The 9,220-nt window shown below is 40.7% G+C and overlaps 1 protein-coding gene across 1 annotated transcript in view; it reads left to right on the forward strand.

Annotated features, from left to right (window-relative positions):
• The window catches only part of LOC124712384, a 109,439-nt gene extending 102,597 nt beyond the window's left edge, over window positions 1-6,842 (forward strand). The window contains exon 7 of the mRNA XM_047242680.1: window positions 6,454-6,842. The gene's annotated coding sequence lies outside the window, so the exon portion shown is untranslated. The remainder of the gene's footprint in view (window positions 1-6,453) is intronic.
• The last annotated feature ends 2,378 nt before the right edge of the window (window positions 6,843-9,220 follow it).

A 9,220-nucleotide genomic window follows, 5' to 3' on the forward strand; every position in this document is an offset into this window, starting at 1 on the left:
CGGCTTCTTACGCCGTCGTTAGATAACTTAATACTAAACAGATAGTCCACTCAACTTCAGCGAGAGTTGACAGCTGCACAAAGATACGTGACATTACTTAGTTTCATCGATAGGAAACACAAGTATAATGTAATGCCGAACAAAGGAATCTCATATTGCAGTATATTTAAATATTAAAACAATAGGTATAGATAAACCAAATACGTTGTACAAACGAATAATGGCACAGGCTGCAATGTTATATGGAGCAACTGGGGAATGTGAAAAGAAAAAAGGGTGGGGGAGAAAGAAATCCGTGGAATAAAGCCGTGGAACAGTTGAACAGTTGTAACAAGCATATTATCGAATGGTAAGAGATAGAATAACCGACAACTGCTACTTTAATAAGGGTGGGTAATGGAACTGTTTTTGGTCACTAACGGCCAGGTCAAAGTTCATTGATTTGCGTTTATTAATGGCGAGAATTTTGAGTAATGTTAGTTTTCTGTCTGTAATTCCTCTATGGAGAACATCACATTACATATGATATGAATGACATTCATTCAGAGCATTTTCAGCAAAGGTGGAATCCTTTTTCTGTCCCTAACGTCATTCATGCCCAGTCACACTTACTAATGTTGCCGCATTAAATAATCAGCCTGCTGTAAGTGATCCAGATCCACAATCCATACATAGACTTCATTCTCCCCCTTTTTTTCGTCCTGTTTTTTACATTCACCAGTTGGTCCATATAAGATAGTAGCATGTGCCATTATTCACTTATACAACATAATTCGCTAATACATACATATAGTTGTAATATTTGAATACGCTGTAGTATGAGAGTCGTTTATTCAGAGTCTTTTTGGATATTGCATTATGTTTGAGTTTCGTATTGATGTAAGCATATAATGCCACATATCGTTGTGCAGCTATGAATTCTCGCTAAAGTTATGTGAACTACATCTTTATTATTATTAAGTTACCTGACGATGGCCTAAGAAGTCGAAACTATTACATAAATATTATCTTGGAACATTAATACTGTGTATTCAAGTTTTTAATATCGTTCGACGAGTACTTGAATCCTGCTCATCAGTATGGGTTCCAGACGAAATAGGACTGATAGAGGAAACAGAGAAGATCCAAGTAAGAACAGAACTTTTCGTTACTGGTTCATTTACTAAAAGTGAAGCGTCAGAAATTCTCAGGCAGTTCCAGTGGCAGAGTGTGCAAGAGAGGCATTCTGCATCACGTCTTGGTCTCTTATTAACTTTCCAAGAGCGTACATTCATAGAAGAATCAACCACTGTATAGCCTTCTCTCCTATATATACACTCTTGCTCATAAATTAAGGATAATTGCAGAATGTGGTGCCACACAACGTGGCACTACGCAAAACTGGAGCTAATAGCATAGGCACCTAGGGAACACACACGACACAGGTCTGTAAGTCCATGGTACTGGTGATAAGTTGAGAAAACCGTCCCGAAACACATGTGCTACAAAACGCCACTGTTTCCTGCGCATGTACCCCGACATCAATATGGGATATGATCACCATGCACACGTGCGCAGGCCGCACAACAGGTTGGCATACTCTGGATCAGGCGGCCGAACAGCTGCTGGGGTATAGCCTCCCATTCTTGCACTAGTGCCTGTCGGAGCTCTTCAGTAAGCCGAACGTGACAGTGTCAATTCCAGCTCGCTCTGTTCCTCCACGAGACAAAGAAAGCAGTATTCTTATTTACCACAATCGCAAATCAAACCCACGTCCCCTATGTAGCAGGCGGGCATTCTACCACAGGGCCATGCGGCCCGTTGAAATAACTATCTTCCTTAAAAGTTCAAATGGTTCAAATGGCTCTGAGCACTATGGGACTCAACGGCTGAGGTCATTAGTCCCCTAGAACTTAGAACTAGTTAAACCTAACTAACCTAAGGACATCACAAACATCCATGCCCGAGGCAGGATTCGAACCCGCGACCGTAGCGGTCTCGCGGTTCCAGACTACAGCGCCTTTAACCGCACGGCCACTTCGTCCTTAAAAGTATTAAGCTTTAGCTCACGTGATGTGGTCTGTCAGGCCACCGCAAAATTTTCGAACTCGTTGTCCAAGGTCAGTTCTGGGAGGAGACTTCCTAAAGCCCTCTACTGTGCTTAAATCGCCAATCCTATAATGTTCCGTTGTCGGTTGCATGATGGCCTTCTTTGTTTGTTGTTGACACGTGTTATTGACACATGCTGGTATGTCGTAAAAAAATGGTTCAAATGGCTCTGAGCACTATGGGACTTAACTTCTGAGGTCATCAGTCCCCTAGAACTTAGAACTACTTAAACCTAACTAACCTAAGGACATCACAAACATCCATGCCGAGGCAGGACTCGAACCTGCGACCGTAGCGGTCTCGCGGCTCCAGACTGTAGCGCCTAGAACCGCTCGGCCACGCCGGCCGGCCTGATATGTCGTAGTTCGCACCTCGAGGACTACGTACCTGTTTTCTTCAGTGCGGTACAAAATGTCTTCAGGAAGGAGTCCGTTTCAACGCTCCTAAATTTGATGATATTCGGTGAATGGAGGAAGATATCAGATCAAGAAACAGACGGAAAAAGACGACGATTTTGCAATAGCGAGTGATCACAGTTGTGCTTGCGATCAGTACGACCATTAAGACGAAGAGCTTCAGGACAGTTATTGTGATGGGGACCTTCTGTTTCTCCAAGGGCTTACTTAAAGTGTTAGTTAAAAATAAAAGTGTTCCTAGTAGTGATACAGAGAAGTGTAGTAGCCAGCACTGAATGTGAATTTTGCAGACTTTCTTTTTGTCCCTACCGAGTGCAGTTTTTATGTACAAGTTTGAACCCTGAAATTTAGTTTGATGTGACCATTTACTTGCTACAGAGATACCACAATTTTTCAGAATGTAAATTTCATCCTCTAACAGTTCGTTTTTGGGTACTACTATAAAAAGCGCACAAAAGTGTGGTGAAAAGTAAAGTGCTGCAGGCAATAAAATCAACAGGGAGTATTTAATCAGCACTTAAACAAAAGTGAAATAAGTGTTATATAACGCAAATTAAAAATTTCAAATGATTTTTGCCAGAGACCCAACCTAATTGTATACGTTACAGAAAAGTCACCTCGTGAGTTAAGCGTTAAATGTGGTCGGAAATATTCGAAGAATGGTATCAAACGTACTTTAGGTGTATTGATATTTGAGTTTTGAATTTTACATACCATAACAACACACACTCACACACACACACACACACACACACACACATAAAAGAATCCGATTGCCATGTGGTCTCCTAGTAATAGTTTTCTGGCATGCAGAATGCAGGATATTTTTCTACACTGAGAGTCGTTTACTGGCGAAGAAGTAATTTCAGGTGTATCTTAGGAATGTGTGACAGGCCTGTGGTGTCAGTTTGTGTATTAATCAGTTAGCTGGTACTAGTGTTGTAATCTTAAACTTTTCATTTTAGTGGACTTTAATTTAGTCGTCGTAGTGCAGATAGATGGGTGATCTATGAGGCGAATTATAACTGTACTCAGAAAATTTTGGCCAAGTATCTGACGCCGCGATCTGAGTTGCAGCACGACTGTTCCAAAAGAAACCCTGCACGTTTGCTGTTCGGAAAGTATAATTAACGCAAACCGGTTGAAGCTGGTTGCTAATCGACACTCGTTTTCCTTTCAGTGGCGCAAGGCCTGCGTCACCAGCTATGTGTTTTTCCTCTACAGTGCCCCTTTAGTGCCATCTCATCGGCTGCCACTATATCTGCTGCATGCGGAGAGAAGCACTGAAAACTGGACTCGTTTCTCGATAAAATGGACTGGCGTTCGAGGGCAAAGTTATACACAAACTCAAGTCTGACCATCCAGGTTTAGGTTTTCCGTGATTTCCTCCAATTACTTCTGCTGTACGGTGGGGTGTTCCATTGAACAGGCGTTGTTCAAATTGTTTCTGCAACGCGAGCTAGCAGACGCCGTTTATAGAATATTAAACTCTTTCTTCATCGGGAGACAGTTTTTCTACTATACAGAGTGTTCGACCAACAGTGTCTTCCAATTCCATAGACAAGTACACTAGTGTACCGGACAGTCCTCCATTCCACAACAATCACAGCACTAACCCTCCGGTCCTTAGGCTGCTCAACACATGGATGCTAATCAACAACTGCCGAATAGCTATTTGTTAGAGTGGGATCTAAAACGTGCACATCCACCGTCACTATCATCTTTGATGTGCTGGAGCTGAATGAGATCAAGTGGCATAAGAGGCCAAACAGACTTCACAGGTCCGTGAAATTTCCATCGGATAATTTCGGAGCCCTCTTGCTGTGTGTACAGTTTTCCACCGAAACGCTGTAACATGCAATAACTTAAGAATCTCCCATTTTTAGGAGTTCTTCCACTAAGGTTTCACCTGTAGCTTCGGCTCTTGAATTCCTTTGGTTGTTTATTAGTCGGCTTAGAATTATTGTTATTTTTAGAGCTCCTATTTGCAATCATTCTGGAGAACCGACGCAACCCAGCAGCCTTTTAAAATATCTGCTGAAGATTTTACAGTTTGTCTTGTTGTCCGTTCATAATTTGCAGTTTTTATAGCGCAGACAAAGTGGCTTACACCCTTTCTACCGCGATTTGTCTTATATGATATTTTTAATGAAATCTTCCACATTTTCACCAGTTTTTGCATTCCTTTGACTTCAAAAAGAATTTCTCTGAATACGGAACAAACTGATGTAAAAAAAGAGATGCGCTTGAAAAACAATACAGCTAGAGTCTCTGGCTTTGCACAGATAGCACTAAGTAACTACAGGCTGGTGACTTTTCTGGCGAAGCAGTAGTAAATTACACATGGTGCTTCCGTGGCGATGTCAAAAAATTTCAGGGATGATGTATCAATCTGAGGTAAGGGACCCTCGTTCGGAAAGAACCGATTCGAAATTTATATGCGAAAATTCTTCTGATATCTCTGACAGTGGATTTCTTCTACTGCGAGCCCTTTGCTTTCCACATTTTGGGAGGAGATAGTATAGACCAAAATTAAAATTTAAAAAAATGTCTAGTAAACATGGGCTCTACGATACATACCTTAACGGCTATGAACACTTGTTCAGCAGAAGAGATGTGTTTCATAGAAGTAAATGTGAACAATTGCTCCCCAATTTTCGCTTACAACTGTCAGTTGTTTCCGGACCAGGGTCCTCACCTTATACTGATACATTAACGCTTCATTAACCCTGAGAATGTTTAACATCATTACGCAGTTATCCTGTATACATAGATTTACCATCAGATTTACCTTTACAGACACAAATAAAAACACCGTGAGGATTTCGCTTTGTAATATGTACAGAGAGAAAGTCCCTAAAAATCCTCGAACGCCATGCAGTCCGTCTCGCTTTCCGCATCCATTTGCCTTCCCTCACATGAATCTTCTGCCATCTCATCAAATTTCCAACCTTCCTCACCCACACTGAATACCTATGCGTCTCTTATACTATCCGCAAATTAGATTCCAACACTCCATAGCTCCCCTCCGATCACAAACCCTTGTCTGCTTCTGCACCTTCACAAGCACGTCCCTCCGTCCCTACACCCACACACACTCCATATTCTATCCCAGCGCAACTTAAACCAACTCACTCTGCAAGACAATGAGATCCTTTCCTTCCTACCATCTTTAAATCTTCCCTACCTATTCCTCTCCGCATCAAGGATCCTCTCCCTTTCTCCTCTTCATCGATGCCTATCCGCTTTCCTCTTGTAACCACTACCCACACACCTCACTACACCTCACCCTGTATCTTTCCTACCAACTGTATTCCCACTATCCACCTCAACTATCTATCATCTCAATAGTTTTCCTTCCTTACAGACCCGTATCTTTTTATCCACACCTCTCAACGGTATGAAACATATTCTCTCTTCCCACAATATTTCTCGCCCAGTGCAGTTCCTTCAGATCATAGAAGAATATCATCACGTTGCAATTATGTTTTTTAAATTGCGTATATTTTTCGCCCTTTTATCTCTCCGTCACTATATTTTTAATTTAAAAATGAAAAAGGTCCTTATATATTTTTTCTCACCTTTGTTATATTTTTGAAAATGCTCTTGGCTGATGAGCGCAGTATTGTACCGCTGACATGCATCCCCCGCTCATATTGAGCGAGGGGGACGAAGTGACAACAACTGAAAAAAGGGTAAACTGAAAATATTAAAGAGTTTATATCTGGCGGAGCCTTTAATTTATAATAGGTTTATTAAAGTTGTAAATCTTTGAGAGTTTCTATCCTCATGCATTTACACGTCGTCATTTCGTACTTTCAGACTTCATTTCATTCTTCTTTTTTTCCTGTTATATGCCGATCAGTATTGCAGCAAGCGAAATCTGCCAGTAACTAATTATATGATGATTCGATATTTGTAATAATAATTCTTGTCTGAATTGTTACAGGGATCGAGACGAGCGCGCGCGCTTTGACTGCGCGCCGACACTGAAGGGTGGCGGGCGTGGTCCGCGCACGCACCTCAAATATGGCCAGTGGTGACGTCACGTCCGAGCGCGCTGCAGGTGCCTCGGATGTCGTCTGAGGTCGAAACCCCGGCACGGAGCTCGGCCGCTGACTGGAATGGCAACGCTCAAGTAGTTATTACACTTACACCTGGACTGTGGCAGGAAACTGTGTTCATTATATTCATAATACCATATTATACACCTCCTCGTGGTAACTGTTCTCACAAGCCGTGAAGCTGTGTACTCAACTTATTCAATCTAATTAATTTATGTATTGTAATGTACCATATGTAATCACGAAATAAACGGAGACAATTATGTTATTTAAAGATCGTATGTGGCAATTATTTCAATACCTAACAAGTTACCAAAAAAAAAAAAAATCCTTGAGATTACCACACTGTAGGAATCGAGTACGAGATGTCCGTCATGCTGAAAAACAATTCGGATGATACCTACATTAACTTAATTGCAGCAACGACTGCCACACATACTCTGTATGTATTCATTTCCGTAAGACATAGCTGATTACATATGTTCTAACCAAGCCCTTCTGTACTGCTGCTCACTTACGTAACAGCAGAGTTAAGAGATTATTTTAGTACAGATTGTTACCTAGAGCTCTGCAAAATTTTATTCTCTCATTACGACCGTGTTTGTTAATTCACATAAATTTAAATAATAAATACAGTAGGTCTTCTTTCATCTCTCTTCCAAGCAACTTGAGATCGATCTTCTGATCCAATCAAGGATCAAGTTTTGAACAAATATGTTGTATATATACGTCATATTTTGTAATTCAAAGTGTGTACTTCTATAAAGCAAATAAGGCAAATGCGATTTGATTCGTATTGAAACAATAGCAGTCTTCTTAAGGAGTGTAACAAAAACAGTCCGACTAGATTGCAGCTATTTGGTAACCAGTTTCAGTCAAACATGACCATCTTCAGAGTGCTAACTCCCTGGTGGTGTGTGGAGCCGGTGTACGGAGCTGAAGATGGTAATGTTTGACCGAAACTGGTTACCAGAATGAATAACTGTCAGTTACGATCTAAGCTGACTGTTTTTGCTATAAGAGATGATTACATTGTTCTTAGTTAACTTTATGGTGTGATATACAAACCGTAATGTGCACAGTAATAAATTTATCACCATTTAAAACTATATTTCTTCTGCCAGTTTCTACAAAAGCCTCATCGCAGCTACTAAAAGTCTTCTCGGACACTTGAATTTTCGCTTTTCTGTCAGAAGAAGTAGCACGTTTAATGGTAATAGAAACAGTATTTTGGAATCCTAATATAGAAATGTCAGTAGCAGCTGATAAAATTATTCATGCAATCGCAATCCTCGTCTGCAGAATTCATTTGGTGTAGCTCGTGCAGGATACGGTGGCCGATATGCAGTGACCAGTTTTCGTCCAAAGCGCCGGGCGATTTCATTTGTCTGTTCGGAAGAAGACGACAATAAATGTTTTCCACCTTTCGGCCAGTCAGCGAAGACAGAATCGTGGCGAGCCCCCTGCAATCTTTCTCAAACGAGTATACAGAAACTATTCAGTAAAAAAAAAAAAAAATCATTTTTGCTTCACTTATAATTTTATATGCCAGGTTCATAATGATGTGCCCATCATTTCATTAATGGTCGTAATTATTATGAAACTTTATGTGAACGTAAGATGCTGCGGGAAACCTGGAAAAGTTTCAATGAAAAACAGAGGTCGCTATGATTTTGCATTTGGTGTATGTTACGCAATATTTTGATGAGTATGAAATTTATCCAACATATTGAATTTTTCTTTAGACTTGGGTAGAGGTCTCTTTCTGTCAGCAGTCTCGAGGAAATTGATCTGATGTAGCACACTCGTTCGCGATCGCTGTCCCAGCGATAAAGCCACAGTGAAATATCCTCATCATTCCTCATATTTCATAAACGGTTTCACATATCCATTTTGGCAAATGATAGAATTAAAAGACGTGAGTATTTTACCATGTAGCAATTGCATGAAACTTCGTTATCTACCATGTTATTCCAATAACTACAGACTTTTTCGGTGAAAGAATGTCTTCTTTGAGGCCATCGATAGCTGACGAAACGAGAAATGTTATGGGGTTTTGAAAACATACGTGAAGACATTACACTTTTTTTCAAGGATATACTTTTTCATAAGCTACTGACTTTATTTTTCCTCAGTTCCTCACTTAATAAACTCAATAAACCACTGTTTCAGAATTCTGTCGCAATTTTGCCTAAACAATATGTTGGTGAATTGAGACAGGGTAAACTCCGCTGTGTTTCGGCAAAATAAGCAAATTTTGACATGGCAACCAGAGAAATATGTACGAGGGTGAGCCAAATGAAAACCTTAAATATTTTTTAAGTATCATTTATTTTGCAGAAGTGGTACAAAGCTGTATCACTTTTTAACATAATCTCCCCCACGCTCAATGCAAGTCCTCCAGCGCGTACAAAGTGCATAAATTCCTTTAGAAAAAAATTCTTTTGGTAGTCCGCGCAACCACTCATGCACCGCGTGGCGTACCTCTTCATCAGAACGGAACGTCTTTCCTCCCATTGCGTCTTTGAGTGGTCCAAACATATGGAAATCATTTGGTGATGAGGAATGGCGTCATTCCTTGCCCGCTCTTTTCGTTTCCGGTTGGTGGAAGTAAACCCAGGTTTCGTCCCCAGTAACGATTCTTGCAAGGAA

This window comes from Schistocerca piceifrons, chromosome 8 (genome assembly GCF_021461385.2).
Source record: "Schistocerca piceifrons isolate TAMUIC-IGC-003096 chromosome 8, iqSchPice1.1, whole genome shotgun sequence".
Lineage (NCBI taxonomy): Eukaryota > Metazoa > Arthropoda > Insecta > Orthoptera > Acrididae > Schistocerca > Schistocerca piceifrons.